The sequence below is a fragment of the Periplaneta americana genome, chromosome 9 (genome assembly GCF_040183065.1).
Source record: "Periplaneta americana isolate PAMFEO1 chromosome 9, P.americana_PAMFEO1_priV1, whole genome shotgun sequence".
Lineage (NCBI taxonomy): Eukaryota > Metazoa > Arthropoda > Insecta > Blattodea > Blattidae > Periplaneta > Periplaneta americana.
The window spans coordinates 114624646-114646404 of NC_091125.1; positions in this window are offsets into that span (position 1 = coordinate 114624646).

Sequence of the window (21759 nt, forward strand, 5' to 3'; positions counted from 1 at the left end):
GAACCCACACTTTGTTACCCCTTTGTTTACTGCATTTATACATATATTATTTACATATATATATATATATATATATATTATTACAAAAGAAACAAGCAAAGAAGTCACATTAGAAGGTACGCTATTCTTACAGTACCAATATCACATGTACGGTTTTGTTGAAAATGTAATTTTAGTATTCATATTTGCAACTTAAGAATGAAGTGAAGTTACAGTGCAACGGAGTACAGATGGAGTGAGGTGGCGCGTTGAGTTTTGTTTACCTGTGCGTTAGTGTACAATCCGGTTCGTGATCAAAGTTACAGTATTCTTCCGTCTATCCCTACAAAACGAACTCAGACCATCATAGTGCATTTTCAATTCATAGTGAACACTTTTTCCGAACTAGTTTCAAGTATGTACATGGTTGTAACGCTAACGCCTTCAACGTCACCAAGGAAATTTGTGAGTTATGTATCCTACTTCATTTTCCACCGTTACTAGATTGTAAGTAGCTCATTGATGTCCTTGTTTACATTCACAGTATGTCTGTCTACTATGTTCAAGGAACCCTATAGTCAAGTTGTGCGTACCTTGGTTGCTAAAGTGTCCCGGACCCTAAGCCTGCATATCTATTAGACTTTTTTCTTGTTTTGATGAATACTGTCACATTTCATAACAGTGAGTGTTTTTTTTTTCTTTTAAATCACATTCAGCATCTCCTTTGATGTTGATGAACAAGAATTCACATCTCGAAGATATTAATTTTAGAATCCATGTTTATTAGACTTTTTTATGAGTACATTTTACTAGATTGTATATTATGCAATATATGTACGTACGTAGGTATGTATGTATTTTTAATAGGTTATTTTACGACGCTGTAACAACATCTCAGGTTATTTAACATCTGAATGAGATGAAGGTGATAATGCCGGTGAAATGAATCCGGGGTCTAGCACCGAAAGTTATCTAGCATTTGCTCATATCGGGTTGAGGGAATACCCCGGAAAAAACCTCAACCAGGTAACTTTCCCCGACCAGAATTCGAACCCGGGCCTCCTTGTTTCGCGGCCAGACGCGCTAACCGTTACTCCACAGGTGTGGTGTATGTATGTATGTATGTATGTATGTATGTATGTATGTATGTATGTATGTATGTATGTATGTATATATGCGCAGATTATGAATATATGATTTTATGTAAGAAGATTTGTATGAATATATGTGGAAGTAGGTTAATGGAACCGTTCTATCCTCAATCTTATTAAAATGGCTGCCGCATAACCAAACTTTTCGGAAGTCTTGATCTTCTCAGAATGCAATATATCACTGGCAGAGTCGTTCATGGCGTCCATAAATCTGCGCGAGAGTCGTCGTCGTCTGTTTTCTGGAAATCCAGATTAATTCGCATGTCTGGGTCACATTAGCAGCCGGGCAGAAGAGTGTGACTTTAAACCGAAGAAACAAATCCATATACGTAGGTACAATCAGCTGCCATAAATCCGGGATGGCCATGCATCACGGGGTCTGGCCAACAGCTCTTATCGTTCCCATATAAACCAACAACTTTTCCTCTGCTCTCCACTCCGAGAATATTTTACACCCAAATCCAACTCTGCCAGCTACAAATAAACACAACGACGGTACGCGTATCGGCTTGGCTTATAAAAATTCTACCCCTGTGCACTGGAATGGAGCTTGCTTTCAGACTGCCTAGTGAAAGGAAAGTGGAAGGGAAATTAACGTATTAACGGAACAAATGAGTTGCTTTCAATTCTTGTTTATTATATTATTCATATTCTATCGGATTTCTTTCTGCTTGAAAATTCTAACTATATAAATAATAGTTTGTATATGTGAATGCGTGTACATATTGTGCGCACACCTATTTATTGTCAGAAAGAAAAGAAATCCGTGACGAAAAAAATGAAAGGACTGATCAGACAAAGAAATTCTGAGAGAGAAAAAGAGAGAGACAGGGGAGGAGAGGAAGAGAAAGAAAAAAAGAGAAAGAGAGCTACAAAAGGACTAGTAAAAGTGAAATAACATAAATCTATTTTAATAAAAATAAATAAGGGTAAGAAAAGTTAAAGGAGTGTGTGGATTGAATGTGCGACGACTGACCGACTGTTGGTTGTTAGATTGATTTTTCATTTTGATTTATTCGTTTACTTATTTCTTAATATAAGGGACAGACCAACAGTTACTTTTGCTAGGATGAATGTACTGTATTGATAGGTTGACGAACCGATAAAGTTTGCGAACGGAAATATGGATGGGTGGATGGATGAACGGAAGAAAGATAAATAGTTGGATGGATGGATGGATGGATGGATGGACGGATGGACGAACAGATGTATATCCATACATGAGATGGGCAGACTCGTATAGATAGGTTGATGGTTGAATGGATTTATGGTTGGATGATTGAAGAGATTGATGGATGGATGGATGGATGGATGGATGGATGGATGGCTGGATGGATGAATGAATGGATGGGTGGATGGATGGATGGATGGATGAATGGGTGGACGAACGGATGGACGAACAGATATATGGGTGGGCTGACATGTATGGAAGGCTTGATGGATGAACGGATTTATGGATGGATAGATGGATAACGAAGAAAGATTGATAGATGGATGGATAGATATAGAGTGGGTTATTTTACGACGCTTTATCAACATCTTTGGTTATTTAGCTTCTGAATGAGATGAAGGTGATAATGCCGATGAAATGAGTCCGGGGTCCAGCACCGTAAGTTACCCAGCATTTGCTCATATTGGGTTGAGGGAAAACCCCGGAAAAACCTCAACCAGGTAACTTTCCCCGACCGGGAATCGAACCCGGGCCACCTGGTTTCGCGGCCAGACTCGCTGACGGTTACTCCACAGGTGTGGACTGGATGGATGGATGGATGGGTGGGTGGGTGGGTGGGTGGGTGAGTGAGTGAGTGAGTGAGTGAGTGAGTGAGTGAGTGAGTGAGTGAGTGAGTGAGTGAGTGAGTGAGTGAGTGAGTGAGTGAGTGAGTGGACGGACGGACGAACAGATGTATATCCATACATGGACAGACACGTATAGATAGGTTGATGGTTGAACGGATTTATGGTTGGATGATTGAAGAGATTGATGGATGCATGGCTGGATGGATGAATGAATGGGTGGGTGACTGGATGGATGGATGGATGGGTGGATGGGTAGATGATTGAATCGAGAAATGGATGGATGGGTGACTGGGTAGGTGAATGAATGGATAGATAGATGACCCTGAACGAAAGAAGAAAGGTATGTAAATGGACAAATGAACGAATGTGCGAAAATGGAGACGAACAGGTGTACAAATAGGTGTGTCTCAATTGATCGTCGGATGGACATGGATGTGGATCGATAAGTGGATGGACGGACGGACAAATGGATGGACGGACGGATGGATGGATGGATGAATTAATGAATGAGATGGTGAGTGAATGTTTGGCTAAGTGGATAACGAATAGGTAGATGATAAGCGAGAGAGATTAGGTGAGTTCGAAGTAAGGTAGTTAATGTGGTAGTCGATGTGAGATTGACACGAAAAAAAAAAGAAAACTGTGAGAAATTACTTACTAAAGAATAAACATAAATATATGTGGAGCATTTCGCTATAGCAACAATTTGAATTATGAGCTTAGAGATTCGTGAGAGAATGTATGTAACTTTAGGAATTGCACAGCGATAAGACTACAAGACAGCAGGAATGACTCTATTCTCGGCGCAGCAGAATGAAGAGGCTTGCTGGAATTCTGAAAGCTGCTTAGCCCAAGGTCCACGGGGTCTGGAGTGTTTGAAAAACACTCTGGCGCAACTATAAGTCATTCTACCTTCCTCCTCATTTCCTCTTCCCCCCACCTCCCCCTCACAAGTGTCTGTTCTTTTTCAGACGGTAAAGAACCAAAATTCCTTTTCGGTTGTTCAACCCGTAAGGGCTGCTTTTAATGGCCTCATATTTACATATTTCAATTACACCCTGCGGCTGGCAGCGGTTTAACCCACCCAGACACGAGGCTGTGTTATTTCATATCAGATGGGATAGCGCCATACAATGACGCTGATTACGTAATCTCGTGATTATGATGATATGGTCACTGTACAGACGGGTAGAAGCGAGGAGTTAACTGGCATCCATCAAGTCGGAGGATGCTTGTTATTTGTAGGCTTCACAAATAACAGCTACGACAGGGAAGAAGTGACTTACACTTAAACCAATCACTAGCGTGAATCAAGGCAACAGTTACAGTGTTATTTTTATGAAGACTATTACACTTTTTCTATGTCGTACTACTTTTAACTAATACAAAGGTATGGAACGACATATTTCAAGCAATCATGGCTGCTTATCCTACAATTGTTATCACCTCCATAGCATTTGTTTTTATCATCTCCCTAACATTTGTTTGTAGCACCTCCCTAGCATTTGTTTATTATTTGTCATCTACCTAGCATTTATTTCTTTGTTTGCCAACATTGTACTTCAAATAGGTAATTGTAGCTTTTAAAATGATTCATGTTTATTTCATCATCCTCACTTAAAACTTTTCTATCATTTATCTTTTTTATATTATTTAGGTTATATTATAGCTTCTGTTGTATGAGATTGCGGATAGTCACGTATCAGCGTTTTTAATGTACAGGGTGTTAAGAAAAAGTATCCAATATTTTAGGAGATGCTAGTATGCATCAAAACAAGAAAATAATGTCTAATAAACATGGGTCCTACAACACATACTTTCTGAGATCTGAACACTTATTCATAGGAAGTGCTCAATGTTACGTCCATTCATGGCAATGCATTTCTCTGCCCCTCGGCGTAAAGAATCACGCGCTCTTTGAAATTTATTTTAATAAGAAAGTCCTGATAACGATCCCCACTTAATCTCTGTGGTTGCACGTATGGCCCTGTTAATCTATCACCAAGAACGCCTGCCCATAAGTTGATTGAGAATCGGTGCTGATGCCTTGTTTCTTGAACTGCATGGGGATTTTCATCAGCCTACAAATGTTAATTACGAAAATTCACAACACCATCTCTCCTGAACCCCGCTCATATCCGCAACCAGACTTTTGTTTTCAGTATTCCTTACTACGTATCATTATTCTATGCCAGGGGTGTCAACTACGGTATGATTATCTGGTAGTCTGATGTATTGTAAGGCAGAGAAATGCATTGCCATCAATGGACGTCACATTGAGCACCTCCTATGAAAAAGTGTTCAGATCTCAGAAAGTATGTGTCGTAGGACCCATATTTATTAGACATTGTTTTCTTGTTTTGATACATAGGCCTACTATCACCTCCAAAAATATTGGATACTTTTTTAACATTCTGTATATTGGAAGTGGAATTCAACTCGTTTAATGGAAATGAAACTGAATCAACAAAGCCTTCTTGACTAGTAATTGTCCATAGAGTTAAATGAAGAGTGTACAGTTGGCAGAAGTAACAAGAGAAGTGCCGATCATAACACACTATTGTCTTCTAGCGGAATAATTGTAATGATGAGATGGTACAATAATACATTTTCAAGACAGTTTAGTATTTTAGTAAGTCAATTAATATTTTATTGTATTAGAGTATTTTATTTATTATAATCTTTAAACTTTCTTCTAATCATGTAAGAGTCAATTTTGATTTTCCCTAGATAAATAAAAAAACTCTAGTGAGATTACTATAGATAAGTTCATGCTATGGGCAAGAAATGTTGCTTTGTCTCTCCGTTTGTCCACTTACCAGGATACTGGCAAGAGCAGGTCGAGAACTGGAAGAAAGAAAGTACGAAAGAAAGAAAAGTATACAAAGAAAGATTGTATTATTGTATTCGATCGTACTATGCGCAACGATGGAGACGAGCAGATCCAACATTGCGTGGAGTCTACGATAGTGTATGCATGTGTATGTATTTATTCACACTGCAAATAGGTAAGTACCCGGTGGCAGTGGTAACTAATTACACTCAATAATTACAATAATAATAAAATACAGTCATAATATTAATAATAAAATAATAATAGCAATATATAATAATATTAACAAGGAGCATCCTACATTAAATGAATCACTTAATATAACATAATTAATTAAAGTAAATCTAATTTATATCTTAACCCTTAGTTAGAACTTGAAACCACGAGTATATATGATATATGTTCAAACTTGCATAAGTACCTTTCAGCACTACACTCATTTCGCTATCAATTCACTCACTGCACTGGAACTAAGACACATTTTACTGACACTATCCTGATTTCACTAACACTTCAAAAACATTTCTCTGTTCAAATACTTTGCACTACCACTGTAAACTATAGAACTTCACTGACACAAACACACCTCACTGTCACAACACATTTAACAGACACAACACACTTCTTCACTGATTTTATTTTATTGGGTTATTTTACGACGCTTTATCAACATCTAGGTTATTTAGCGTCTGAATGATATGAAGGTGATAATGCCGGTGAAATGAGTCCGGGGTCCAGCACCGAAAGTTACCCAGCTCTTCACTGATACAACACTACATCCTTATTATTCCGTCGAATTGTACTTACTATATTAACCTCAAATCGCTAGCCTAGACCCCATTACAAGCAATTTAGGACAATCACTATAACTCACACCCGTTCACTGTAAGGCTATTTTTCTGCCACTATAACTCTCAGAATTTACTTATAAGCTCACTGCACTTTCACTACAACACACTGCACACCCAATATAAATCACTGGAGATTCACTATGTTTCTCTGCTTACTCACTATACTTTTAAAATCACAAATAGTCTGCATAATGTATTACCGTCTATTAGTAAAGTCCTTAAGTCTATTTTTAAATACATTTTTGGTTATTGTTAAAGCCTTTAGTAAGTCTGCAGGTAGAGCATTCCAGTCCCTGATAGTACGATTGAGAAAAGAAAACTTTCCAGTGTCCGTCCTCTGTCTTCCTTCCCTCAATTTATGTGAGTGGTAATTCCTTGAAGAGTAATTTGGCGGCTGCAACCTATTCTTTATTTCGCTCCAGGCAGGCTCACCTCTGTATGTTTTGTACATTGCGCATAATCGAATTCGCGTTCTTCTGTCCTTGAGTGTGTCCCATTTTAATGTTGAATTATTACGACAACGCTTGAGAGCCCGTTTTTGAATCTTTTCCAAAGTCTTAATATGATATAATCTGTAAGGATCCCAACATGCAGCACCATATTCCATTACTGGACGAACTAGTGACTTATATGCAATCTCTTTGGATTTAGCAGAACCTTTTCTCAGTACTCTCATCAGAAAATGTAACGCTCTCCATGCCTTTCCCGCTGTGTCAGTAACGTGTTCCCCCCAGTGGGTTGCAATCTCGCTATAGCATGATTGTATGTCCGTCGTTAATGTAATGCCCTATATTGTATTAGATGGATGCCTGGCGATGTTCTAACCCCACATCCTAGGAGTTCAGAGAATTAAGTTGGAAGTTTCAGCAGTCTGGCAACATTGCCGCTAATACTCTCGTCTCTCTTTTCGTAATACAGATGTAAGAGGTCAACGAACTACGACATTGCAATCTACTTGCATCGTTCATTGGCTTTAAATTAGTGGTTTTTAAATTTACACGAAAACCATCCACGGTATTAATAATAATTTTTTAAAATTTGATTGGGTTATTTTACGACGCTGTATCAATATCTCAGGTTATTTAGCGTCTGAATGAAATGAAGGTGATAATGCCGAAGAAATGAATCCGGAGTCCAGCACCGAAAGTTACCCAGCATTTGCTCGTATTGGGTTGAGGGAAAACCCCGGAAAAACCTCAACCAGGTAACTTGCCGAACCCGGGCCACCTAGTTTCGCGGTCAGACGCGCTGACCGTTACTCCACAGGTGTAAAAAAAAAGGTAAAAGGTAAAGGTATCCCCGTAACATGCCATGAAGGCACTTGGGGGGCATGGAGGTAGAGCCCCATGCTTTCCATGATCTCGGCACTAGAATGAGGTGGTGTGGTCGGTACCACGCTCTGACCGCCTTTTACCCCCGGGAAAGACCCGGTACTCAATTTTATAGGAGACTGAGTGAACCTCGGGGCCGTTCTGAAAGCTTGGCAACGAGAAAAAATTCCTGTCACCACCTGGGATCGAACCCCGGACCTTCCAGTACTTATTTATTTATACTGGCAGAGTTAAGGCCATAGGGCCTTCTCTTACACTCTACCAGGTCACAAAGTATACAAGCAGTTAAAATTTAACAAAAAGTTAAAGAACAGAATACTAAAATATTACAAAAAAATAATAATAATAGCATAATAAAATCGACGCTAAACAATAGGAAAACAATACCATAATAGAAAAAAGAAAGTAAAATACATTGGAATATAGTAAAACAACTCATTTAGTACAAATAGTTAATATGGAAAAAGGAAGGAAGAATATAACAAAATGGAATGTAATAAAATAATAATAAAAGAGAGAAGAAATACAAAAATTAAATAAAATTCACAATAAAAAGGCTATGATAATAAATTCATCGGTTGATAAGGAGAAGAAAAAGGGGAAAGGAAGGAAAGAAATATATAGCCTATATTTTTACAAAACTATTGCAGAGAAAAGGGCTTATAACTGAAAGGAATCTGAATTGAAAAAGTGCAATTTTAATTTATTTTTGAAACTAGACAATGTCCTACAGTCTCTGACATGTTGTGGTAGGGAGTTCTAGAGATGAGCTGCAGAGACGATGAAAGATGAAGAGTAGAAGGATTTTCTGTGTTTAGGAATGGAGGGTGTGATATGATATTGAAATACGCCAGAATTGTAAATTATTCTTTATTAGATTTTCTATCGATATGGACAAAAATCACGATCCTATTTACAAGCACCGAATAAGAGGGTGTTAAACATTTGGGGAACAACATTTATTTTTTTGTGAAGAAAAAACTGTGAACTTTTCACTAGTATAGTATTAGGGTCTACACTTTTTTGTTACATACAACATGAGCTATTCGCTCTAAAAATCTGCAAGGTTATTTCACTTCCACCCTGTATACTACGGCTGCCATACAGTCTGATACAATTCGTTAAACTCTTCGACATTTAAGAAAGATTAAAATATCTTAGAAAATTTTCCATAAATTTAATTGAAAGTCATTTAATCTTTCTTGCTTTTTTGAATGACTGCTGATACCAGATTCCTAATAAGAGTTTCATAGGTCCAGAAATACTCCTAAAAGTAAAAAAGTCTAAGGAAAGAAAATTAATTGGATTAAAGTTGATATGACGACGTTGATAATAATCTTAAAGATGAAGTGACTCTGATTACTATTTGCATCCTGTAAGTCAATTCCTAAAGCGAAGGATTATGTCTCTCCTTTTCCATCGTTCATTATCGCCGCTACAAGCTCCGAAATCAAAGCGTGGGAGAAAAGGCGTTCTCCGCAGCAGGCAGGCAGGTGTGGATCGTTCCCCACAGCCGTCCCAGGAATTTGGGCTGTCGTCTATATATTCCCTCGACCTAGTTCTGTCATGTGATCATCTGCATGAATTCAGTGGGTAGTGACTATCATCCAGTATTGGAATTTTTTCATCCTCTTTTAAATTAAATCTTTTTTACGCAAGTCGAACTGCAGTAGATGGAAGAACCAGCTTCGGCATATGGACAGATATGATGTGCTGTACACATGCAGACTTCATGCTACGTCCATTCGATGACAAAAACGCTCACATGTGTCTCGCTGATGGACACTTATAAATTCAGGCTTGGCGTCAAAATATTACAAAATTCACGCGGAAAATTGCTACATGTGAGTCTGTGTTGCACACAGATTGATGTGAAAAAGTGACAGCTGTGTCAGTTGCACTTCAGCCTAAGCTACCCGGCCAGGGGCGCATCGGAAATATCCTACCACCCCTAGCATCAGTCATCTTATAAGGTCCCTTAAGGGGTTAGGTACAGCTTACAGCAGTAAAATTTTGGAAATATTCAACATGTTTTTCCTCCATTACTGTATCTTGTACAATAATGAAACTTAGTATGTGTAAAACACTGCCATTTTGCTACATGAAAAAAATATTTTTCGATTAAAAAAATTATTTACTTTTTTTTTTTTTTTTTTCAAAATTCAGTTCATTGTTCAGTGATGAAGCGTTTCCCACATAACTTAAAAACTATCCAACATTCTGTGATTAATTTTTTTGTATGTATTTATGCATGTCATATCTACAATGTGATGCAAGATCACTTCTCTACCTTTGATAGATTGTCTGCTGAAAAATAAATTCCTTTTAAAAATGGCCAAATATCAGTATTTTCTTCTAACACAAAATAAGAATAATATTATTTATTAAGGAATGTAGTTGAAAGAGCATGATATTGTAAACATGAGTTTCAGCGATAAAATAAAAGAGAGAGAACATGAAAAAGTTAACAAGTTTATGAGTTATGACGGAAAAGCTTCATCACTGCACAGTGAATTACCACCATTATGAATTTTGAAAAAAAATATATATAAATAATTTTTTTAATCGTAAAAATATTTTTTTTCATATAGCAGAAGGACAGTGTTTTACACATACCAATTTTCATTATTGTGCAACATACAGTAATTGAGAAAAAAAATGTTGAATATTTCCAAACATTTTACTGTTGGAAGCTGTACCTAATCTCTTAAGTTATTAATTAACACATAGTCTAGATACCTTCAAATCGGTACTAAACTTTTCGCTATTCCTTTTGTTTACTGACTGTCATTGATTACAATGGTCAATTCAGCGAGATAGAATTGATGCACTGTTTTCAAAATAGTCTTACAAATTAATTCATAAAAATATTAAGCATAATTCCTAAAGTGCATATCAAAAACATTCGAGGAAACAGAAATTATGTTAAGTCAGTTTTCTGTCTTGAACTAATCATGTGAGTGGCGTATAATTTAGCCTTTGACGTTGCCTGGCTCAAGTGCATTACATGTGAAATGGTTTCTTAAACGATGTTCATTGTCATCAGATTCACAATTCGTGACTGATGGCAACACAACGGTACCGAGTAGCCTCAACTTTATTTCACCATTAGCGCGATGGTGTTCTGTAGAGTAGTAATACAACAAAGTTGAAAATAAAGATGTAATTAAATTAGTACATTTCAGAAATGCAAGGAACCTTCTGAAGAAAGGAGCTTACCCTCTGAGGGTTCTGTGAACAATGCAGTACGCAGAATCAAAATTTTGAATATTACTCGCACAAATTAATAATGAATGACTATCGTCATAATGTCTACTTTCTGATGTTAGTGACTTTGATAGGTTTTCCGCTATGAGTAACTTGAATGTATCGTGAAAAGGGGGGTTGTTTGGAGATTATTTATCGTGGTATTTCTGTTCTCCATAACGTTGGAAATCAATGGTTAACAACTGAATGTTTTCTACGAATAATGTAATAATTCCGTCAATAAACCGGGAACGAGACGTGAATGTGAAGATTTTTTATTCACAATAAACCGAGAACGGAAACGGCTATGCATATCGATATGAATGTCAATAACGATATGTAAAGTCGATATTACACATTCTGATTTTATTTGTGTATAATTATTGGCCAATGGCGTTCTGTCATGAGTACAAGCCAGCCAACATGAACACAGGTTAACCGACATCAAAATTTATGGTACGGAATATAAAAAAAAAAAATTAAATTCACGTGATAGTCTGGTCAGATATATGTAGCATATATTGAAAGTGATTCTACTGAATTTCTGGGTTAGTTATAAGCAATGGATGAAGAAATTATATCACGGCCTCCTTGCTACAAAATAGCCTATACGACGACCAAACAGAGTGATTCTAGTAGGCTGTGATCGGAAACGAGAAGATCGAAGTTAAAATTTCAACATTCACGTTCCAATTCCAGTGCTCCGGTAAGCTTCTCGTTAATTGTGAATGCTCACATTTAAATATAGCTACGAGTATAATACATATTTTAACAAATTTTCCCTTCTTGTTATCGTTATCGTTTCCGTTCCCGGTTTATTGCGAACCAGCCTTCATTATTCCAATCTTACCTCACAGTTAATTATCATCTCATCACTGTTGTAGGAAGCCAGAGAGTTACCAGCGTAGCTCAGGTGGCAAGCTGACTTGGGTTCGATTACCGCTAGGGCTGATCACCTGGTTTGGTTTTTGCCAACCGTAAAGCGAATGTCCGGTAATCTATGGCGAATTTTCGGCTTCATCTCGTCAAATACCATCTCGCTATCATCGACGCTAAATAACCTTGTAGTTGACATAGTGTCGTTACATAACTAATTAAAAATAGGAGCACCAGGAATGTACTGCAGGTGTTTTCCTGATATTCTCCTAGTTAGTTAGTTAGGGCCGTATTCATAGACATTAGGCCTATTAGCGCGGGCTTCCGGTGGATGATTAGCGAACTAATGTTTTTCGTATTCATAAACCAGTGTTAGCGATATGATATGATATGAATCCCATACAAGTAACCAGTCGATAGCCGGGGCTAGCTTAGCACGCTCGTAGCGCGGGCTAGCGAAATGTCTATGAATAACACCTTTAGTTAGTTAGTTAGTTAGTTAGTTAGTTAGTTAGTTAATTAGTTAGTGGAGTTTAAAAAGGGCGCGTCAGCTACTACGGTTCTTTGCACCCTTTCTGTGTCATTCTATCATATCTTTATCATAGAAAGCAACTATAATGTATTGTAGATATTCTGAAAATCAATCCCGAAGTCTGTCATAATTTTGCCATTTGTCCACAATACAGTAATCCTTATTGCCAATGTAGGTAAAGAAGGGCACTACTGCATCTGAACTTATTCCCAAGAGTCGTCTGGGTTGCTCTTGCGGTTACTATGTTGGCAGTTGGTGTCTAGGTTCGCGGACGATGGATTTTAAAGGGCGATAAAATCCTAAGCATGGCTTACTCCGGGACGAAAATCAAGCTGGGAGGTCCGTGTCGAAGTTTTATAGCACTCAAAAAAAAAAAAAAAAAATCTCTCTGTGTGTGAGGATTCCATGCAAAATTCGTCGGCCATCTTTTACCCACGTTGAATTTGAATGCTGAATAACATCTACAATTGAACGTATCGTTTAATAAAATACTATTAATTCTGATAAGAAATAAACTTGACCACCGCTGTGGAGTAACGGTTAGAACGTCTGACTATGAAATGAGCGAGCCCGGATCCAATTCCTGGTCGGGACAAGTTAATTTGTTGGGGATTTTTACGAGGATTTCCTCAGCCAATTACAGCAGACCTGACGTTGAACCTCGGACTCATTTCGTCATCATTAATTGATACTTCATCTATTATCATTCATTAGTTTCAGACCAGCACATAGGAGGCTCAGGGGGACGGTGGAATTTTAATCGCGAACTTCGTCGGAACTGAAAATTGTGTAGCAGAATCGATTAATGACACCAAACAGTGATTCGCGATACTTACAGGAATGCAGTCCTACGGACTTAAACAATCCGGCCTCTCCTCCGTAAAATAAACCAATTTCATTACGACAAGCCGTATCCGGGAGACAATGAAGTCACAAATTTGGTGTAATCGATTAATGACAATTAAACAATCATCCCTACCAAAGTGGTAGCCTAAGCACGAGCCTTCGGGCCCCTCCTCGATAAAAAAAAAAGAAACCAATTTCATTATGGTATACGTACTTGTTATTTGTGTTACTCAATTACTGCATTTCTCTGTCGGTGGGCAGAGGAAGTAGGAAATTTTGTAACATTTGTTAATTCCGAATACATTATTGATGTGGTGCTATTCGTAATAGTGTCTGCTTTCACGAATGTGTTATCTGACACATGTCGCGTAGCGGTATAGCGAAGTTTTGCTCAATCTGTTTATGCATTTGTTTTTAATTACCGGTACTTTTAGTTTATTGTGATTTTAATAATGACAATAATAATAATAATAATAATAATAATAATAATAATAATAATAATAATAAAAATTTGATTAGGTTTTTATACAATACAATAGTTATCCTTGACCTAAAGAGACATTGTTCTTCCACATACTGTTCTCCTCAGCATCTTCTTCAGTAAAATCTCTTCTGGTCACACGTCTGATGCTATCCATTCATTATTCTCTTGGTTTTCATCTAATAATAATAATAATAATAATAATAATAATAATAATAATAATAACAATAACAATCGTTGTCGCCACTGCTTGAACGAGATAGAAACCCTCGCCCATGTTCTTGGATCTTGCCCGCATGGTGAGACATTACGCAATACTGGGCATCACAAAATCAGGTCCGCAATCGCTCAAGCTCTTCGCGACAAGGGATATACCACCTATGAAGACATCCATGGTCTATCGGAAACAGGAAGCTATCTGCGGGTTGATATATTAGCCTTTAACAGGCTATATAATAGATCCTACTATCCGCTTCGAATTGAATACAACTTAACCGGAAGATGTCAACTATGACAAGAATCAAATTTATGGTCCAACTGTTCCTTATTATTTACAAATGTATAAGTTACAAACCATTGAAATTATTGGGTTAGTAGTGGGTGCTAGAGGCACTATTACAAAAAAAAATTACTAATTTCTGCAAGGTGTTCAATCTTGAATCCTCTTTGGCCAAGACTGTTTCTTTGATAACTCTAAAATATTCAATCTATCTTCTGAGAAATCACATATACTGTATAAAGTAAATTAATAACACAATAATAATAATTATATTTCTCACGAAAACATTTTAATAAAATTGTACGTATTTACTAATACTTGTATATTTGGTATACTTTGTCCTTGAGGGCAACCCCTTTTTTAGGGGAAGTATTTTATAGTAAATAATAATAACCATAATAATAATCCGCAAAAATTTTATGATCTCCTCGGTTGCATTCGATTTAGGCCTACATACATTTAATCTTCGGAAAGTTTCGTTTTAGTGTATTTCAAAGCTCTTAGGACCTTTCAAGAAGTTATCACTTGGAAATTATATTGGCATCAGCGCAATGTGCTTGTTTCTTTCTCAGTTTTCTCTTAGGTAACTCTCACGTTGCTTCCTTCTTCCTATTAACCTGATTTGTAACGTGAGCTTCTCTTTCCCTCTCTGTAATTTCCTCTACATGTTAACTTCTCTTGTTCCAAAACTTTACTCCCTCTGGAAGTCTTGGACCGTATTAGTTCTTAGTACATAGCGAAGTCATATAACTGGTGCAAGATTACTGACTAACGTGTGTTTCGAAACATTGATGCAGAAATATCCTCAGAAGTTTTACAGAAAAAAAAATAAATAAATAAATAATAGTAAGTTTTCCTGAAATTTTTTCTTGACAATTCTCCTTTACTAACCTAGAAATGTCTATGGATTTATCCCGGTGCCAATATGTTAAATATGTGGGATTGTTTTCTTCTTCAGTTAACATAGCTCCTCAAGGGGTTAAGAGATATTATTTTGCTGACTCACAAGACTTGAGTATCTTTTCATGAGGCGGTGATAATCAGATGATAACCAGGCGGGAGATAAATTGTTCACCCGGTAGGACAAAGTGCACAACTTGAAAATGGATACAAATTTATTTTATTTGACTAGCTAGCTAGTTAATGAGTACAAATTAAAATTGTAAAACGAAAATGTTTCTAGCCACTACCGTAAGAGCTAGGCTCGTGTACGGTGTGATCTTAGCCAATAATATAACATAAAATTTACAAGGCCAGTTTACTAAATACAGTAAGTAACTTAATTCAAACCAATAAATAACACACAAGAGCAAAAAAAATAAAAAGGAAGAAGGAAAAAAGAGAGGAAAAACACATTTCATATAAATTGACAATCAGACAGAAGTCAGTGATATTCAATAAAAACATGAATATAGTCTACAGAAATAAAGAGTAAAAAAAAATACACACACTTGTTAGTATTATATATCGTGAATAATTTTATAAATTTCTTTTTTAAAAGCTTCAATTTTAAAATATTTAAAATTTGAAAAATGGTTTGTAATTTTATTATAAAGTCTTGGGCCGAAACTAGCACCATGTTTAAGAGCTGCATTTGTATGACATTTAGGCTCAATTAATGGGAAAGTAGACTTTTGTCTACGAGTACGATATTCATGTCGATTAAATTTATGTTTTATTTGATTTCTATGGTAGTAAGTTAGTAAACTATATTTATAAATTTCTTCAATAGTTAATACTTTAAAATCTGTATAAATTAAATTTGTTGGGTAATTCATATTTTTGGTTAGACAAATTTTTATTAATCTTCTGTGTAATAAAATTAATGGATGGAAGAAATAACAGTGATGCGGCTATAGATGTCAATTGCCCCACATTATAGATCAGGCAACCAAAATTATTCTGAAAAAACTATTACACTATAGAAATTAAGTAGTTTTATGTAGCAGCGCACATCCTAAAACAACGGGCAAAAATAAACTGAAATGCTTATTTATTTGTTAATTATTTTCACACTATGAAATCGTTATATGAAATATTTGTCATCACGTTAAATAATTATGTGTATCTGAACCAATCTGCAAAACAAATATGGCAATGACATTAAATGATCCCCCACTACATCGCATACATTGGGTAATTTACGCAATTAAAAGATAATCTAGTTCATTTCATCATCAGTATGCGAGGTATGGACATCTGTTAGATCATTCTGATCAGTAAATTGAGCAAATAGAGATGAAAGCGTGATGTTCTGGATCCAATAGCACTCCAGCACAAGCGCCATACAGAGCGATCCTTAAAGCACTTGCAATGTGATTAATTACAGCCTCGAATCTGTCAAGTGTTATGCGTGCATGTTTGATCTTAACGCTCGATAATTTGAACTATTCCATGCTGGCCACTGGGGGATACATACTTAGAAATAATTTCTATTTAATTTAATTGGACAGATGTAACTAACTTTGTACATAAATAACTTCTGTTATTCCTTGTAGCTCTTGACTACAACCTTGCAACAAACTACTCTCTTCGTAAGATATCCAAGACTTCGATATTTAGGCCTATTCTGAAGATATTTTCTTGTAGTTCTAAGGATTCTTTTAACCTGAATGTTCCTTCTTTCTTATTCTCTGTTCTCTGTTCTTTGTTCTCTCTTTTTTGTTCCGCTTACTTGTTCTCTTTTCCTTATTCCTTCTATCTATTTTTCTCTTTCTTGTTCTCTTTTCCTTGTTTTTTCTTTCTTCTTTTCTCTTTCTTGTTCTCCCTTACTTGTTCTCTTTTCCATGTTCCTTCTTTTTTCTTGTCTCTTTCTTGTTCTCCCTTACTTGTTCTCTTTTCCATGTTCCTTCTTTTTTCTTTTCTCTTTCTTGTTCTCCCTTACTTGTTCTCTTTTCCTTGTTCCTTCTTTCTCCTTTTCTCTTGTTCTCCTTACTTGTTCTCTTTTCCTTGTTTCTTGTTTCTTCTTTTCTCTTACTTGTTCTCTTTTGCTTGTTCCTTCTTTATTCTTTTCCCTTTCTTCTTCTCTTTTCCTTGTTTTTTCTTTCTTCTTTTCTCTTGTTCCCCCTTACTTGTTCTCTTTTCCTTGTTCCTTCTTTCTCCTTTTCTCTTGTTCTCCTTACTTGTTCTCTTTTCCTTGTTTCTTGTTTCTTCTTTTCTCTTACTTGTTCTCTTTTGCTTGTTCCTTCTTTATTCTTTTCCCTTTCTTCTTCTCTTTTCCTTGTTCCGTCTTTGTTATTTTTCTTGTTCTCCTTACTTGTTCTCTTTTCCTTGTTCCTTCGTTCTTCTTTTCTCTTTCTTGTTCTCCCTTACTTGTTCTCTTTTCCTTGTTCCTTCTTTCTTCTTTTCGCTTTCTTGTTTTCCCTTATATTTATCTTTTCCTTGTTCCTCCTTTCTTCTTTTCTCTTTCTTGTTCTCTTTTCTTGTTCTCTTTTCCTTGTTCTATTTTCCATGATCATTCTTTCTTCTTTTCTCTTTCTTGTTCTCTTTTCTTGTTTCCTTTTCCTTGTTCTTTCTTCTTTTCTCTTTCTTGTTCTCCCTTGTTCTCTTTTCCTTGTTCCTTTTTCTTCTTTTCTCTTTCTTGTTCCCTTTTCCTTGTTCTTTCTTTCTTCTTTTCTCTTTCTTGTTCTCCCTTACTTGTTCTCTTTTCCATGTTCCTTCTTTTTTCTTTTCTTTCTATTGTTCTCCCTTACTTGTTCTCTTTTCCTTGTTCATTCTTTCTTCTTTTCTCTTTCTTGTTCTCCCTTACTTGTTCTCTTTTCCTTGTTCCTTCTTTCTTCTTATATCTTTTTTGTTTTCCCTTACTTTTCTCTTTTCCTTGTTCCTTCTTTCTTCTTATCTCTTTCTTGTTTTTCCTTACTTTTCTCTTTTCCTTGTTCCTTCTTTCTTCTTATCTCTTTCTTGTTTTTCCTTACTTTTCTCTTTCCCTTGTTCCTTCTTTCTTCTTTTCTCTTTCTTGTTCTCCCTTACTTGTTCTCTTTTCCTTGTTCTTTCTTCTTTTCTCTTTCTTGTTCTCCCTTACTTGTTCTCTTTTCCTTGTTCCTTCTTTCTTCTTATCTCTTTCTTGTTTTTCCTTACTTTTCTCTTTTCCTTGTTCCTTCTTTCTTCTTTTCTCTTTCTTGTTCTCCCTTACTTGTTCTCTTTTCCTTGTTCCTTCTTTCTTCTTATCTCTTTCTTGTTCTCCCTTACTTGTTCTCTTTTCCTTGTTCCTTCTTTCTCTTTTTCTCTTTCTTCTTCTCTTTTCCTTGTTCTTTCTTTCTTCTTTTCTCTTGTTCTCCCTTACTTGTTCTCTTTTCCATGTTCCTTCTTTTTTCTTTTCTCTTTCTTGTTCTCCCTTACTGGTTCTCTTTTCCTTGTTCTTTCTTCTTTTCTCTTTCTTGTTTTCCCTTACTTTTCTCTTTCCCTTGTTCCTTTTTTCTTCTTTTCTCTTTCTTGTTCTCCCTTACTGGTTCTCTTTTCCTTGTTCCTTTTTCTTCTTTTCTCTTTCTTGTTCTCCCTTATTGGTTCTCTTTTCCTTGTTCCTTCTTTCTTCTTTTCTCTTTCTTGTTTTCCTTTACTTTTCTCTTTTCCTTGTTCCTTCTTTCTTCTTTTCTCTTTCTTGTTCTCCTTATTTGTTCTCTTTTCCATGTTCCTTCTTTCTTCTTATCTCTTTCTTGTTCTCCTTACTTGTTCTCTTTTCCATGTTCCTTCTTTCTTCTTTTCTCTTTCTTGTTCTCCTTACTTGTTCTCTTTTCCTTGTTCCTTCTTTCTTCTTTTCTCTCTCTTGTTCTCCCTTACTTGTTCTCTTTTCCTTGTTCCTTCTTTCTTGCTCTTTCGTCCTTATTCTGCCTTTTTTTTCCTCTTGTCTTTTTCTCTCTTTCTAGTTCTCTATTTCTTATTTCTTCTTTATTGTTGCCTCTTTCTTCTTATCTCTTACCTAATCTATCTTCCATTTTTCTCTGCTTTATTCCTGCTGTCTATATTCATATTTACTTTTTCTCTGCTTTCGTTCTAATTTAGCTCTTCTTTCTTTCTTCTCATTTCAACCCCTTGTATTTTTTTAAATTTATAATTGCTTTTCCAGAAAGACACCGACCGGCGTTATATAGCATTGTGTTACAATAAGATTTATGTTGGAAAACGGCTATAGGCCAGATTTTCGAAGAAACCTTTGTTTTTACCAACATCTATCATTTCATCATTACCTATTTACCAATGTATTATCATATCATCGTCTGTAATCATGTTTTTAGATTTATAATAGCGTCATTACATTGCATTAAATTGTCATCATTGAAGTTGAAGTGATATATATAAAGAGGACATAAGAAATGAAGAATGGTATCTATTCAGTTTCTATAGTGAATGTGGGAACGTGGAGGTATCTACAGACTCTCGAACAATAATAACATGTCTCTTTAATGAGTGTTTACAATGACTATTGATGAAACGTGCCCCAGACTCGCTGGACGTGCTGCGTTCTTGAACGCATTCGTAAGGCAGAGCGTACATAATCAAGCACCCCATTAATGCAATGTAAATGTTATGCCACGACACAGGTTTGAATGGCCGTGTACTGAAGACAGAAATTATTATCAATAACGGGCAATGCACAGTCAGGCTCGTTTCTGCTTTTCCAGAACTAAACACTAACTAGTATCTCCTAGATGGATGGCTTTTCACCAAAAATTCCAAAATCAGACCCGATGACGTCAGTTGACATTTGTGGGCAACAAAGAGGCAGAGAATAGCCTGAGTCTTCGTCGAGAACCTCACTTTTTATTAAACTTCAAGAGCTGTATTCATAGACATTCTTAGTGCGGGCTTCCGATGGATGATCAGCGAACTAACGTTTTTCGTATTCATAAAACAGTGTTAGCGATATGATATATGAATCCTGTACAAGTAACCAGTTGATAGTCTGGGCTAGTTTAGCACGCTCGTAGCGCGGGCTAGCGAGATGTCAATGAATAGCACCCCAAGATTTGACGGTGATCGTATTCAGAAGAAGAATTCGCGATTTCCAACAAGTGTTGAGACTAAGCTACATCGGTATAGGCCCTAAATTGCATTGTTTGAACTAATCAAGCTTAATGGATTACTCGAGTATGAGACCCTTCAGGACTCTGGTGACATGACCCTGATGACAGAACAAAACTAAATTGCTTAAAACAGATATATATTATAATGATTCCAACAGAGTAGGTGACAGCGATATGCACTGATGGTGGAACAAAACTAAGTTGGTTGAAATAGCCTTACACTAAGGCATTCGAAAAGTATTGGCAACATAGTTACTGTTTTATACTAAATTTAGCTAGGTTACTTTTGACATTACATACTTCAAATATAGTCTCCTGTCATGTCAACAACACGTTGCCAAATTCTGGGAGAGCGACGGACTCCATCTGCAGCAGAATTTCTGGATATCTCTCTTAACTGATCAATCTAAAGCTCTTCGGATGCCAACTTTTCATTGAAAGCTAAAGCCTCGCTTCCACCCAACAGTTCAGTAGGCCTATGGTAGAACTTCTCTCCCACAGGCTTCTTGTAATGCCTTAACGCACTGAGTTGCATGTTTTTCTCTTGCAACTTGGATTTTCATGAAAAACCTTTGTTCATACCTTTAGGGCTGTATTGATCAGAAATAGCGACTGTATTTACAAAATATAGCAAGTTCGAGACTTTCAATATTGCAGATTTATGAAACAGTAGTTGCTCTATTACGTAGCACAAGGTTTCAATGGTCGTCGCTAGGAGCACTGAATTACAGCATTTTGCCGTTACTTATTGAATGCTCTAGTATACCGGTTCCAGCAGAGTACGCGATACTTTAAGGCTTCGTTGTCCTCGTCGACGAGGAGCGACGGGACTAGGAGCGCTGTTCTCGAGGGCGGCGACAATGCAGAGAAGCAACGACCGGGAATGACGGCGGCAAATAGTATGTACGAGTACTATTACAACGGCGGAGGAAGCGGCGACGGCGACGGCAACGGGAGAGACGGAGGCGGTAGCGGCGGCCACAGCGGAAACAACAGGGATCACTAATATATGTCGAAAATCGAAAAATCGAAAGAGGAGAATTGGGAGGACAAACTTAAAAGGTACGCAAACGCGTCCTTGCAAGGGGTTGGGGGCTGTATGAAACTAAATATGTGAGCTCCAAGCCTGTTGGCCACTAGTCTCACTCCGGGTTACGCTGCTCGACTGAAGGAGCTCTAGAAAATTTTGAAGGGGAAAACCAAAAATGACGTAACCTCTTAGGTACTACATACGAATATTATGTCATGTAATTGTAAGTCTTTAGTAGTGCTGCAGGTAAATTGTAGAAGTATTTATAATAAATCAATTGAATTCTG